This window comes from Pinus tabuliformis, chromosome 3_2 (assembly GCF_031772625.1).
Source record: "Pinus tabuliformis cultivar Carrire ecotype Pingquan chromosome 3_2, CPIR1, whole genome shotgun sequence".
NCBI classification, from domain to species: domain Eukaryota; kingdom Viridiplantae; phylum Streptophyta; class Pinopsida; order Pinales; family Pinaceae; genus Pinus; species Pinus tabuliformis.
In genome coordinates, this window is record NC_142302.1 from 1,031,193,525 (window position 1) to 1,031,209,154 (window position 15,630).

Sequence of the window (15,630 nt, forward strand, 5' to 3'; positions counted from 1 at the left end):
CCATTGCTAGATTGGCTAGCCTAGGAACCCTGATTCCTAGCCCACCTTTTTCCACTGGGAGGATCACTTTTTCCCACTTAACCAAACTGAACTTCTTCGTATTCTGCTTACCTCCTTGCCACAGAAAGCTTCGCATTATTAGCTCCATGTGCTTATGGATGCTGGCCGGAGCTAGAGTAATAGCGAACTGATAGATAGGGAGTGAGGCGAGAATGGACTTGATTAGTATCGATCGGCCTGCTAAGTTTAACCAGTGCATTCCCCAACTTTGCAATTTGCCTCTAAGCTTTTCGATGATCTTGACCCAACTCACTGCTTTAATTTTTTCTTTAGCCAGAGGAAGCCCCAGGTACATGAAATGGGACCAATTTAACTGAGCTGGTATTTCCATGATGAAGGATATACGCTGAATGATATGGTTAGGGACGTTCCAGGTGTATATCATACATTTATTATTGTTGAGTTTGCCACCTGAGGCTTGGAGGAAGAGGTCCAAGGCTTTTTTGAATCTCTTCGCCATTATGCAAGAGGCGCCACCTATGAGAAGGGTATCATCTGCAAACAAAGAGTGATTGATGCCTTTCGACCCTCTAATGATTTCTATCCCTGTTATTTCTTTTTTCCTCCTCATGATTTCCAGTTTCGAGCTTAGTGCTTCCACCATGAGAATATAAAGGAAGGGAGAGAGCGGGCACCCTTGTCTCAGGCCCCTTGAGCTTTTGAAAGCTTTGCTGGGTCTACCATTAATGAGGGGGGCAGTCCAGTTGCCTGAGATGCATTCCCGCACCCTGCTAATGAAGAGCTCATAAATACCAAGCTTTTTGAGGACGGCCTGAAGGAAGGAATGGTTGACCCGATCGAAAGCGTTTGCCATATCCAGTTTCATTATCATTCCCTTTTCTTTCCTGTTGATACTGCTTTGAATAGCCTCTTGAATGAGAATTACGTTGTCTGATATTTGCCTCCTTGGGACAAAACCACCTTGGTTCTCAGAGATGAGAGAGGGGAGAATAGGTTTGAGCCTGTTGGCAAGGATCTTAGTTATGATTTTATAGGACACGTTACAGAGGGAGATAGGACGGAAGCGGTTAAAGGAATGAGGGTTGGGTTCTTTGGGATTAGGGCTAAGAAGGAGGATTTCATTCCGCTGCCCATCTTGCCTTTTTGGAAGAAGTTTCTTACTGCTCTAATATAGTCCTTTTTAATGGTGTCCCAATGAGTCTTGTAGAAATCCACCGTGAAACCATCAGGTCCCGGGGCCTTGTCTGAAGCCATGTTGCGGATTGTTTGCTCTATCTCTTCTTCAGTGATCTCTTTGTCCAACTCAGAGTTTTGGGCATCAGAGGTTTTGCTTTCCATCGTATCAAGGATTTCCATGCCATCTCTGTCTTGCTGGTCCTCAGTAAGAAGGTCTTGGAAGTGGGCGGACGCAGCCTCCATAATTTCCTTTTGCTCTTTTATTTCTGTACCGTCCACTATAATTTTTTCAATATTGTTTGCAGCTCTCCTCATTTTCAGGCTATTATGGAAAAAGGAAGTGTTCCTATCTCCCGACTTGAGCCAGAGACACCTTGACTTTTGCCTTTGTTCCTCCTCCTCTTTTCTGTTTAACTTGTACAGTTCCTTTTGGAGTTTCGTCTCTTTGATCTGCTCCTCTTCCGTGTCTTGTCTTGAATCTTTCTCTTGGTTCCACTGCGTCAGCTTGCCTTGGAGTTCTGATTTAGTTCTATTCTCTTCGATTGCCTTGATTTTTGCCCACTGTTTTATAGCCGATCGAAGGATCTTTAGTTTGGATTCCCAGACGTAGTGCGGGGACCCTCTGATCTCTGTTGACCACTGCTCTTTTACCAAAGCTCGGAATTCCTCCTGGTTATCCCATGCTCTGTTGTACCTAAATGGAAGCGGGCCCATATTCGTTCCTTTGTCCAATTTTAGGGCCACAGGCTTGTGGTCTGAGAAGTATCCCTGGATGATGAGGCTTTTAATACATGCAAATTTAGCAACTATTCTCTCTTGAACCAAGATGCGGTCCAATCTTTCTTTGATGTTGTTTCGACCTGCTCTCTTGTTAGACCAAGTAAATCGCCCGTTTTGAGGGTGGAAGTCCACTAGATTATGGTCGAGAATGATTTCTTCAAGAGCGTCCCTTGAGGAGTCTGCCAAGAAATTTCCCCCAATCTTTTCTTCAGCGTTTCTTATCAGGTTCAGGTCCCCCCCTAGGAAAATGCTTCGGCCTTGCGTCTCCAGGAGGTCTGCCGCAATTGAGTTCCAGCAGGCAGCTTTGTCACTGAAGTGAGGAGGGGCATAAACGTTGTAGATAGTGTATTCTTCTGTCTTTGATGAATTTTGAATGTCTGAACGGATCCACCAACTGCTTTGCCTTTGATTTAAAAGAGTCCATTTTCGCTTATCCCAGATGGTCCCTATACCACCTGAGGCGCCAGATGCGCTTACTGCTATTCCTTCGTAGATTTTACTAGTTTTTAGATAGTTCTTGAAATCCTGCTCATTGATTTTGGTCTCCTGGAGGAGGAGGATGTCTGGGTGTTCTGATTTGAGAAGATCGCGGACTGCATTAACCTTGAGGGAGGAGCCCATCCCCCTACAGTTCCAAGAGACCAGATTCATCACTTACTTGTTTTAAGGTGGGATCCTCCTTTCTCTTTCCCTTTCTCTCCGCTTCCTTTCGCCTTGTCCAGATAAGTGTCCATTGGTTGCTGGATCCCAGTGGTCATTTCTTTTGCTGTAGTCTCGTCCCTAATCTCCTTATTGGATTTCCTTCCGACTTTTCTTGGAGGTTCCACCGATGAGTTACTTTCCTTTGACTTGTTCCTGGTTAAGATTCTCTCCACTGTGGGGGGAGGGGAGGTAGGCGGGGGGGAGATGGGGGTAACAGGGGGGGCTTTCGGGGATGGGGGAGGAGAAGGAGGATCTACCTCGGATAGGGTTTCGAATTGGTTGGAAGATGAAGGAATGGTCGGGCCTGACTGAGAAGGGGGAGGGGGGGAGACTATAGGGTTTTTGGAGTTTCCGTGAGGGGGGTTGGGCTTCTTCTTTTTTACTGTTTCCCAGACTTCCTCTGATGCTTCATGGTTAGATTCAGAAACATTTGCATTTACTTTGCTACATCTATTGGCGAAATGGCCATACTCATGACATACCTTGCATTTGAAGGGTAGCTGTTCATAATCAACTTGTTGAATGTGCGTCCATTGGTCGACTCTGAGCTTGATGGCTTCTGGCAGTCCCTTTCCCAGATCGACTTCTACACAAATTCTTGCGCATGCGTGCATATTCTCCTTAGGCTCCGATCTGTCTATATACTTCCCTACTGCGTTTCCAATTGCTTTCACTGACTCATCTCCCCAACAGTGAAGGGGCAGATGCGGGAGCCGGACCCATACGGGCACAGCATTGGGGACGTCCATCTCCGGGTCGAAGTCAGGGGTCCATCTATTCAGATAGAGGCCTCTTGTGTCCATAAAGTATGGACCATTCCTGAAGATTAGGTTTCGGTCTTCCACTGTTTCGAAGAGAAAGGTGAAGAACCCTCTTCCACAGAAACGAATCGCGATCTTGCCTTGAACCATCGAGTTCCAGTTTCTTTCCACCCAACGCTGGACAGTGCGAGGGGAGGGCCATAAGCCCGTGAACTGACCAACTAGGCCTCTGTCAGCTAAAGCCACAGCCGCTCTCCTAGGAAGGGCAGGAGGGAGCGGGACTTCCGGGATCTCGTCCAGCTTTTTGATGAAGCGAGAGGTAGTGGGCCTGATCCTTTCCAAAGAGTTCTCCTGGGTGAGAGATGCAAAGGATTTCATCAGCTCATCTGGATCCATGCCTGAGGGGCTCGAGGCCGCCAAGAACGGGCCTACTCAAAGAACCAAGGGAGGGGAGCGACCTAGCAGCAGCGCTGCTAGGCGCTGAGGCGAAGAAGGAGCAGGACCCGGGCAGAAGACGCTGAAGGAGAGAAAGGGATGGGCAGGGGGCCTGATGAGAGGGAAAGAGCACAGATAAGGGGGTCACGGGGGGCAGGAGGCCCAACAGCAGGGGGGCGCAAAGCCTAGCAGCGGGGCTGCCAGGCGAGGGGCAGCGGATCGGTCAGGAGGCGGCCATGAGAGGGGAGCGCGCAGACCTCGACCATCTCAGTCGCATCGAAAACTCCCGGGGATGAGGGGTATATTGGTGTAGAAAAAATATGATAGTTAGAGTTTAAGTTTCATCTCTGGTGTTGCTCCGCTGCCAGCAGGCCTGGACAGTACCCTGCCGGAGTCACGCAGGAACATAAGCATCGCTCCACTACCAGCGAGCCTAGTCAGTGCCCCGACAGAGTTACTTGCATCACCTCTCTGCACAGGAAGCCTTTCTCTTCTTTTTCCTTATTCATTTTTCATTTTTCAAAATTTTTCACTTTTTCATTTTTCATTTTTCAGTTTTTCATAACTGTGCATAGCACTTATTGCACTTATTCATTTCAGAGGCGGAAGAGGGATCCCGACTTATTGAGAGAAGAAGAGGTTGTTCATTCAGAGAATGATTTTGTATATACCTCTAACATACATGTTAAGGCTTCCCCCCCCCCCCCCCCCCCCCCCCCCCACCTTACTCTACTTGACTGAGCTGGCAAGGGTTAACCCCAAAACAACCGACTAGAGTAGGTGATATTAGTTAGCGCGTAAGCGTTGTGTTTTTATCAAGGTTCACTTCAAAAAGAACGTATTTTCCATTGGTGTATCATCGACTAAAGACAACAAGTTCTTCATACAGAGACAGGATGACAGATAACCAAGTATTGATAATTGCACAAGTCCTCTTGTACTTTACCCAGCTTGTTTCAAGAGTCGCACACGGTTCATGTGAAACTAACCTACGAACATAAACAAGCAACAAACAACAAAGGAGCGAAGAGAAGAAGCCAATGCGAAAGCAAAGGGAGTAAGCAAACAAGCAAGCGGGAAAACAAACAAACAATAAAGAAAACATACATGCAAGAAAACCAACAAGAATCAAACACTACTCCTACTCCTAAGCTTACAATGCATGGGTCTGCTCACGTGAAGTGATACTTCGAATGCAGCCACTAGCGCATTGGTTAACCCATGTTGGTGAAGGCCTGGTTCACGAATAGTACAGTCACACAAACCAACAAACATGAAGGATATATCGATGAAGAAAAACACACTCTGGTTTTAAATGCGTCCACAAAAAAAGAAATGAGTGAAAGTGCATGACATGCACTCTGTGGAATTTCCATGGTGTTGTGATACACTGCGTGCAATGTTAAGCATACACATTCTCTTGGCTATGACATGAGAGAAAACATGAGAAATTTAGACCACTTACATTGTGCAGGTGTGCTTGCTGTGTAATATTCCTCCATTGCAAGAGCGATGGGATCATGTGATTCGAGTGGAGGAAGAAAAATCTGGGTGTTTGGTTGATCTTCAATGTGAAGCAGAGAGTGATGAGGAGCCTTGCATGTTTCAACAATTTCTTGATAGGAAGTGAAACCAACCTCAGCACAGTGAGGGTCTGACATAACCATTAGCTCGGGCTGAAGTGCCTCGACAGCCTGCGGAGTTTTGACTTCGTCGACAAGTAGATCATCAGAGACCGGTGGCCTAGACATATTAACAATGATTGAATCAACATCGTGACCAAATGAAGAAGTACAGAGATCACGACAACAACGATAAGAAAATTCGGGATGTTCGTAGACATACTCATGATTTGATGAATCGTGCAAAGGGGTATATGAGAAGCAAGGATGTTCACCCTCTGTCTTTTCAGATATGATAGATGACAGATTGGACAGATTTTCAGAGGAAGATGTGTCCTCTCCCCAATGTAATGAGAGACTAACATCCGATGTGTCCTGTGAACGATCGGAAGTAAGTCATCCTTCACCACTGGTTCTTCTTTAGATTCCCAGACACACACATCATGAATGATAGCGTAGCCTGGCTGCACAATACCAATTTCGTCCACAACTTGATCCTTGTTCACAATAAGTGTGGAGTCTGTAACGGAAGAACAAAAGACAGTACAATCCGGAGGATCAATGGAACGTGGCGATGAAAGTTGAGGGAATGAATCCATGTGACAACCAGTAGGCTTGCAAGACAAATCTATGCAGATATCAAGAGCAGGTGGGGTGGGAGGATATGACCATTCAGCAGATGTGTGTGCATGTTCTCCCACATCACTCTACGGTGGTGGAGTTGTTCGATGAGGTGAAGGCGAACAATCACTTGCGACAAAAATTGTGCCTGCCTGTGATATGCTGAGCAGGGTTCGAATGATTTCAATAATTGCTAATTTTCGGATATGTGAAGATACTCAAATCTTCCATCGAGAAATCCCAATCAATTTCATCCTCGGGAAATCGGTATGGAAGATTACAAAAGCGCATGTAAAATTGTTCAACAGATTCATCGGGTGCTTTCCGTAATTTCAGAATTTCTTTATTGAGTGCTTTATGGTCAAAATGATTGAAAGCACGGTCTATCTTTGCGACTATATGAAAAAGAGAATGAATATGTTTTTTGGCAACATGGCACACCAATGCATTGGGTGCCCTCGAAGCGTGTACGCAAGCAACACGCAGGTCATGTAATCTTCAAATATTTCATGTCTTTCACATGAGCCTACAACGTTGACCGCGTGTCTGACCAAGGCTACTTGGCCTCCACCATCGTATGTTTTATGTGACAAGTTATTCCATAGCTCTTCCGAGATTTCAAAGTCATTTCCATAAGACATACACTTCGGAAGACAAACTTTGTAGTTAATCATGATAAGTATGCAGAGATTCAAAATAGATTGTGAGGACTCAGCTTGTCATATGACCCTCCTTCTAGCACCAAAATGTTGATGGTGTTGGACTCGCCAACATGTCAGGGGATCTCCCTGGTAAGAAGTCCCAACTAGACCTCAGATTGTTTGGTGTAGGAGTCCCAGCAGTGGGTCGTACGGTATTGCCTTGACCACAGTTGCACGCAGAGGTATGTAGGATGTCCTTATTGGTAGCAAGGGTGTGACTAGCGCAGAAAGCCAAGGAAGGTGCATGAAGGGTTCTAACACACGGAAATGGGAATGAGTGCGCCCCTTAGAAACTTGTGGAAACACACAGCTTGAAAGGGAACACACGAGAAAAGATACATCACAAGCTAGAAGGCAGGGAATCCAATGATCCAAAGTGAATGGTTAAACCAACAACACATCTCAGTAATATTCATACATACATATATAGAAAGAGTCCATACATACATGCGTAAGAAAATAACTACATATATTATTAGAGTAACCAATATAGCTCAAATACAATAACAACATATGCATGAAACATGTTGGCTTTGTTATATTAAGAGTGAAAGATCCAATCATACAATACAATGATGACCAAACACTAGTTCTGAAAGCGGAACATTACATTCATTGGCGCCTATTCTTCCAAATAGATGTACTAACTCTACACTGTGAAGAAGACAAGACACATTACAATGCACTCCAAGCTTTCTACAAGTTACACCTATATGAATCTTGTCTCCCAAAAAGCACGTACAATGAGTTATGAGGTTCTATAAATAGCAAAGGTTGGGGTGACCCATGACATTCCCATTTGTGACTCTTCACCTGCCCTCATGACTCTTCAACTACTAGATGATTGTTACATTCTACTATCGAAACATGTTCTTTCACTTTTACAAGATGTTACATTACAATCTGCACATGTACCCATGTGAGACAAAATAGGCTTGAGTAAGCCATGCAACACATCACTAAGACTCAGACAACTGTGGGAAGACCAACTCTTCGACATCCTCACAATGATCGACTGTAGCGAACCGATGCCAAGCTTGGTAGCCCGTGATGGTGTCCATGTACTATGTGGTGACATCCTTTTGGAAGAAAACTCTTGCCTCCTTTGCATCCTAGTACACTAATTTGGCTCATTTGTCCAACTCGTCTTATAACACGTGCATCATAGTCTTGAGTGCAGCGGGACCAACAACATATTAACGCATAGTGTCTGCGCTGATCTTCAAGTCTGTGCTAGTGGTTATGCACCTCAACTTGTCGAAGTACATGCCCAGCTCCAGTCGGACTTGGTTCTTTGTCTTCGCCTCGGTGAGTGTGCCTATGGATGGGATCGCATGCGTGCACACAATGACATCCATGCTCTTGAACACCTGTGCATGTGATCAACAACACTGCTCACCCTATCTGCTATGTGCTAGCTACTCGAATGGGTCTATAACCTGTATGGGCGCAGTTTCGTCAATCTATGTGTGTTGTGCCTCTTACTGTACCTGTTCCTATTGCGCTTCCTTTCTCTCCTCTGCGCAACTCCTGTTCTTCCCTGAGTTTTCGTTTCAACTACTGCAACTCTTGTTCTTCCCTGAGTTTCTGCTTCAACTCCTGCAACTCCTTCTCTGTTTCCTTCATCCTATGTTTGTCTCTTTGCCTTTGCGTGATCCTCTTGTCGTGTTGTCACCTCTTAGCCTCAATCTCCAAAGCTGCTTTCATCACGAGTGGATTTACTTTGAACTTGCAGCTTTGTTCTGCCTCTGCGATGTCAACAACCTTCCTCTTGCCTTGGTCATGCTCAGGTCTGCTACCTTATGCTGCTTCTGATGGTGCTTCTCTCTGTGATGCCACTGCCATTTCATCTTGATATCCTTGTCTATGAACAACTTGGTGTCTTCATAGATAGGGAAGATCATAGACACTCACTCAACTGCATCTCCAGTTGCGCTCTCAACAGTGTCCTTTGACCCTGCTCTCTGGGAGGCCATTGTAGAGGCAGACAAACACCTATGATACCTAGAGACATAGAAACACTCATGGCAAGAGATATGTTAGTTTAAAACCAAAACAAAATGCTGGACCGACATGCAACATACTTGTGTGACTGATTATGAAGATTGTGCAATTTTCACTGAGAGGCTGGGAGACTGACTTCCAAAATTGCACAAGGCACACTCTGGGCTGTCAGGAGGCTGATTGACTGCTCGAACTACGTAATTCCCAATCTAGCATGGCCTACTGAGGATTGAAACTGCGTAATGCGCAATTTTAGTTAGTAGTGACATGCAAACCAGCAAACTACATTGTGCAATTTCTGGGGCCAGTAAGGCACTGCCTCCGAGAATTGTGGAATGCAAGCCTAGAGCCCAGTGTTGGGCCAGATTTGCACAATTTTTGGAGGGAAGGAAAAGCCTTCACTTCCAGAAATGCACATTTACTAGCTGGGCAAGGCAAAGTCTGGGCCAAGGCAACCTAGACCCACCGACGAGCGACTGAAACATGAGAAGTCTGAATGCATGGTGAAGCTGAGTGCAAACAAGAGTGAATGATCATGCATGCAAAAAGTGAGTGCAAGAATCAGAAAATGGTAAATCCTGCATGTGTGTGAAGCAAGTCGCCGCAACAGTGACCGTGAGTGCAGAACAGTGTCATGCATGCAACAACAGTGCGATGCAATGAAAAACTAAAACAATGCTTCTACAAGCTAACATGCATCAAAATGACAACAAGTGTTCATTGAAACCAAGCAGAAAGCACTTACACAAAGTGAAATGCAGAAAGTGATAGAAACATAGCAAAAGATATGTAATGCAGACCTACCCTGAAAAAGATGAGCTGAATGTGCCGAAGACTCCTAGATGCGATGTGAGATGTCAGAGCTGCAAGACCGATGTGAGGAATGAGCTCTGTTGCATCCGAAAAATGAGTTTTTGATAACATAGAGGTTATGACCTACATGCCACAAATCTAGGAAAAAGTGACACTTAGTAGGGGGTTTCTAAAACGATTTTTGCATCTAACCTCTAGCAATTAAAAATAGATCCCTAAAATATAGGGATGCTTTTTCTTTTTTCTTTTTTCGGGAAAAATAGGCCATGCATGCAAATTAGGATTGCTCAGTCTTGGAGGGAACCAATCAACCTGACAACACATGCAGCTATCCTCTTACCTCATAGGGAGGCTGGAGCAGTCTTGCATGCCTAAAGAGATCAGTTTATAGTGCCTGTAGAACTTGCTAAAAAAGAAACATAAAATGATTGGAGTGCTTTCAAGAGGGAAATGAAAATACAATTCAAAAAATGAACCCTCCCCGCAAAAAGAAACGATTCCTCTCCTTTTAGTCGACAATATGCAAGCCTGAGGATGAAGTTTGTGCAATTTTTTGGCTAAGAAAGACTGACTATCCCTCATGCATTACACAATTTCTAGGGTCAGCAAGGCACTGCCTACCAGAATTGCACAATTTTTGAGCCGAAGCCCAATATTGGGCTGGATTGGGCAATTTCTGGAGGGAGGGATGCCTGGCTGGATTGTGCATTTCTAGAGCCCAGCAGGCAGCCCAGTAGGATTGTGCAATTTCTAGAGGGAAGTATGGTTCCCCTCCAGAATTCCGCAATTTTCAAGGGGAGCATCTCAGCCAGAAAAATGCCTAAGTCTGAAATGGTAGCTTGTGGGTGGGAGACAAACAAGCTAACATGCACAGGCTGGTGAGCCACTGCAACTCAGTTGAAGCCTATGTACTTGAAAATGCATGACATGATGCTAGAGATGGTTGGTAGGGAGGCTCCAAAACGAAGCTAAGGAAAATTTTTGGAGGGTGGTTGTAGCTGCTACAACAGGATTCTAGATCCAAAACTCAAAGGCTAGAAGAACACTAGAAAAGGAGGAAACTCTGCCCCTTAGAAAGGAGAAAACCATACATGCAATAATTAATGATGGTTATCTCCTCGATTTGTAGGGTATTATCATTGGAAAAATTATTGAAGGAGCTAAATTCATTAATCAATAAAGAATAACCCTTAGTTCTTCTACTCTAGGAGACAAAAATGGGGGATCAAGGTATCCTTCAAAAACAACATAAGATTTGGAATGACAATGGGATTCTTTCTATTAGTTAAAGAGTAAGCCTTGGGTGGTGTGTCCACCCTATGGGATAAATAATTTCTCAGGTTGCTTGATCATCGATTGCCCACCCACTAGTTTTCTACCAGATTTCTTCATATCAACCTCAAATAACATTCGTGGGAAAAGAAAAGGGGATATCAAGTTAGAGATTAGTTTCAAGAAATTTGGAAGATCTCATTCAGAAATTAAATTTTTTGGAAATAAAACCTTCCTCTAACAAACTTACTTAGAGAAAAAAAATATATGGACTGTGTTATATTGCTACTCGTTTATATAGATTCTTAATAGCACACTCACTCTTGTCTCAAAATATATTGGTCTATTTTTTAATCCTTCCTCGAAATATTTCAGATCACAGACCATTTTTTCTTGAAATCAGTGAAAATATTGATTTTATGCTCCTTCCCTTATGTTATTATCCAATATGGGGACGAACAATGGGTTTCAATGATCTGGTAAAGAAACTCTGGAGTGAATGGATCATGGGAAACCGAGTGATGACTCGGGAACAACATATGAAGTGATAAAAATCACATTAAAAAAATAGGCTCAAGAACAATAGATAGAGAGACAACCAGAGATACAAGCACATGAAAAGAGAATGGAAATTATACAATCCAATATAGAGGATGGCCCTATGACAAATGACCTGCCTAAGGAAGAAAGGGAAGAATTTCCAAATTATCATAAAGCAGTAAAAGAGGAAGAGGAAATTTGGTGTTGAAAGTCCCAAAGTATTTAGTTAAAGTAAGGAGATACAAATACAAAATATTTTCATAAACAAGCAAAGAACTTAGTCTAGATAAATAACATCAAAGAGATAACAAAAGAGATACTAAAATATTAGACTTTGCTCAACTCAAGGAGGAGGTGGTTCATCACTTTTGTGATTTGTACAACACCAAATCCCTAGGAAACTCGGGAGCATAATTATCAATGTTGGAATAGATTCTAGAATCTGTATCTTAGGAGGATAACCTTGCTTTGATAAAAGAGCCCACATAAGAGGAAATCTATCAAGAAGTATTCTCCTTTCAACTCAAATAAAGCTCCAAGACCAAAGAGTTTTTTACCCACTTCAAACATTAGTTTTGGGAGATAATAAGGCTTAATTTTTTCAAAATGGTGGGTTACACTTTTAAGAATAATTGCATAGGGGCTGAAATTAATTCTTCCTTTGTTGATTCCCAAAGAATTAAGCCCTGCTTTTTTTTCAATATTCAGGCCCATTTTTTCTTTGTAATGTTTCATATGAATTGATTTCTAAGATTTTTTCTGAAGACTTAAGCCCTTTCTTCCAAAAATAATATCGGAAAATCAAGGAGCTTTTGTGCATGAGAGAAAAATGATAGATCATTCTTGTTCAAAAGGCTATCAATTCTAGTTAAAATCAGGGAGACAAAGGCATGATTGGAAAACTTGACATGGAAAATGACTTTAATAGAGTGAGTCATGAATTCCTATTTAAGGTGATGACAAAATCTAGCTTGATGCTAAATTGATTCATTGGGTTTCTCTTTGCATAAAATGCAATAAATTTCCCCCTTGTTAGTGGGAGAGTGGTTGGGTTTTTTCGTGCCTCGCGAGGCCTTCACCAAGGTTTCCCCTAATCTCCTTCCTTGCATATCATTATGGAAGATTACCTCAGTCACATATTGGAATTTGAAAGAATATGTGAGCACCTCCCAGGAATCAAGTCAGTCACAGGTAGCAAGAGCATCAATCACTCTGAATTTGTTGATGATACACTTTTGATGGTTGGAGCTTCCTCAATAACAACAAGAAGATTTAAAAGGGTTCTGGATAATTTTCTTGAAGCTTCAGGAGGTCAAACAAATTATAGGAAATCTCATATTTATACATGGAATATTTCATTTAGAAAGCAAAGACTAATTGGAAGAATAATGGACTTTTAGTTGGAGGAAACATGGGAAGAATTTAAGTATTTAGAAATTCCTATTTGCATAAGGTCACATTCATCCCAATCTTGGGAAGGTGTTATTTCAAAGTTCAAAGGAAAATTAGCTACTTGGGGGGCTAGATGGCTCAATATTGTAGGGCTTGTTGTTATGATCAAAGCAGTCCTCTCTGCTTTACCATTTTATTGATTCTTAATGCTTCTTTCTCCACAAAGCATTCTCTCTGTTTTCGCAAAAGAAATTCACAAGTTTCTATGGGAAGGAGGCAAAATAAGTATAAGTGAATTCCATATGATTAAATGGGGGTATTGTGAAGCATCCTAAAAATCATGAAGGGCGTGACAATAAGGACCCTATGCTAATGAATAAAGCAATAGGGGCAAAACTGGTTTGGAGATTCATCGCCTAAGAAGAAGATTGGTGGAAGTTATTTGTTAGGGAAAGATACCATCGAGAAAGAATAAGAAGTCTAGATTCAATTTAAGCCTCAAGAGGGTGCTCCCCGATCTGGAAATAATTTGTATTAGTGGTCCCTATCATTCGTTTAGGTCTGTATTGGAAGCCAATAAATGGGGAAATATAAATCTGTGGACTGATCAAATAATGTATCAACAACCCACAGGAATGTTTCTAGGAGTTTCTTCCACCAAGAGAATTCTTATGTGCTCAAAGAAAATTCACATTAGCTGATATTTCTAGTTGGGACGAGGAAGTTAATTGGGCTGGATGGAAATTTAGAAATATTCCACATAATCTTTGGCACTTGGCCTTCAAGCTTCATGATCAACTAGTGGAATGCATGCCATAGAAATCAGAGGAAGCGGATCAGGCAGGATGGAATTCCTTAGTTATTTCGTTGAAAGAGGGATACGTCGCTTTTCACTTCCAGTCTCAAGTTCCCCGAAAGTTTAACACTTGGAAAAAAATACAGAAAGCTAATGCCAATCCAAAGGTAAACTTGTTTTGCTATATTCTTTCGATAGAAAATTTTTGATAGCTAAGAACTCAAGAAAGAGAGGCATTCATGGCCCCTATGGGTGTCCTCTTTGCTTGCATCAAGCAGAAAACACCTCCTATACCTTTCTAAATTGTGATTATACTAGAGTGCTTTGGATGGAAACAATTTCCCCACTCTTCAGTAGAGTGGAATGACACTCTAATTTTCAAGAATTCTTCTCTTCCTAGACCAAAAATTATTCTAGAAGCTTTTTGAAGAAACATAGCTTCAAAAATTATTGGGAAGCTCTCTCAAAATTTATATGTTGGAAAGTATGGTTAACAAGGAATAATGAAATCTTTAATAACATGGATACTCCTCCCCATAGCACATTGATGAAAGCAATCTCATTGTGTGTTGAGTTTGGATCTCAAAAGATAGGCTAGAACTCTTCTCAACAAACCTTAGACCAAATGGAATGGGATTGGCTTAGAAAGTTTATAGTTTTGGAGAACTTTTCCCAAAACCCAGAAGCAAGCTTGAAATAGATAAAAGCTAGAAGTTAAGACTGACAGAGGTATAATTAAGAACATGGAAGGGCTTGAAACAAGGATGGGTTATCTATTTTTATGGGGCATCCAAACAGAACCCAGGGGTTGCAGGAGAGGGATGGGTACTCTATGACCCCAAGGAGGACTAAGTGTTTAGGTACTCATGGGTTCTTAGTCATAGACAAATAATCATTCAAAGATATATGGTCTTTACCAGAGACTTTTGTTATCTAAAGAGCAATAGGTGGACACACTTATGGTTATGGGAGATTCTCTCCAAATGCTGCATCATTTGATTAAAAGGATTCCTCCCAAAAGAGAGATATATGGAAAACATCATGAAAAGAATCGGGAAAATTGCAAAATATCCCATCCAAAGCATATTTCCATGTGCTAAGAGACTTAGTGACTTTGTGGCAATATTAAGGAAACACATGCATGAAATCAAGGTATCATGAAAGCTTTCAGAATCAATTAGTAAGGTAAAGTGTTGTAAAATTTGTGTTTTGATGAGGCAATTTTGTGAGATATTCACATACAAAAACCCCTCTTTTTGTTGCTCAGTTATATCTTCCTAAAAAAAATCATATATTTTTATTAGAAAAATAAAAAACACTTATGAGCTTCTAGAGGCGCTTCTGAGCTTCCGGAAGGGCATCACATTCGATCTATATGGATGGCTCTCCAACTAGACAACCAATAACTCACATAACGTGTGCCGGTGGAACGAAATTTGGTCCAGGCCAAACATCAAACAAGTAGTTGGCATTAAACTCCATTTTTGCGGATTGAATGGTACGCTATCCCCTTATATTGGCACCCTCTCTCTATTGCAGCATTTAGATCTTTCCAGTAATGAATTGAGTGGAAAAATTCCACCGGAGTTTGGGCAGCTGAAAGCGCTAGGAATACTAGACCTCAGTTTTAATGCGCTCCACGACTATATTCCAAAGGAATTGTTTAATTGTACACATCTTCAATGGATCCACCTTTCCTCTAATAGTTTGACAGGTCCAATACCATCAGAATTCAGTCACCTGGTCAGGTTGGAACGACTCTACTTCGACTACAATAGTATAAGTGGAAGCATTCCAGCTTCGATTAGCAACTGCACTTTACTCTCTGACTTGACGAGTAACAGAAACAAATTGAGTGGTCCAATCGCTTCCATTATTGGTTCGACTCAATTCATATCATATATTGATTTATCCAACAACTCTCTCAGTGGCCACATCCCTCCCATGCTATTCAATTGTACTTACCTATCTGAGTTGTACCTACACACTAACAA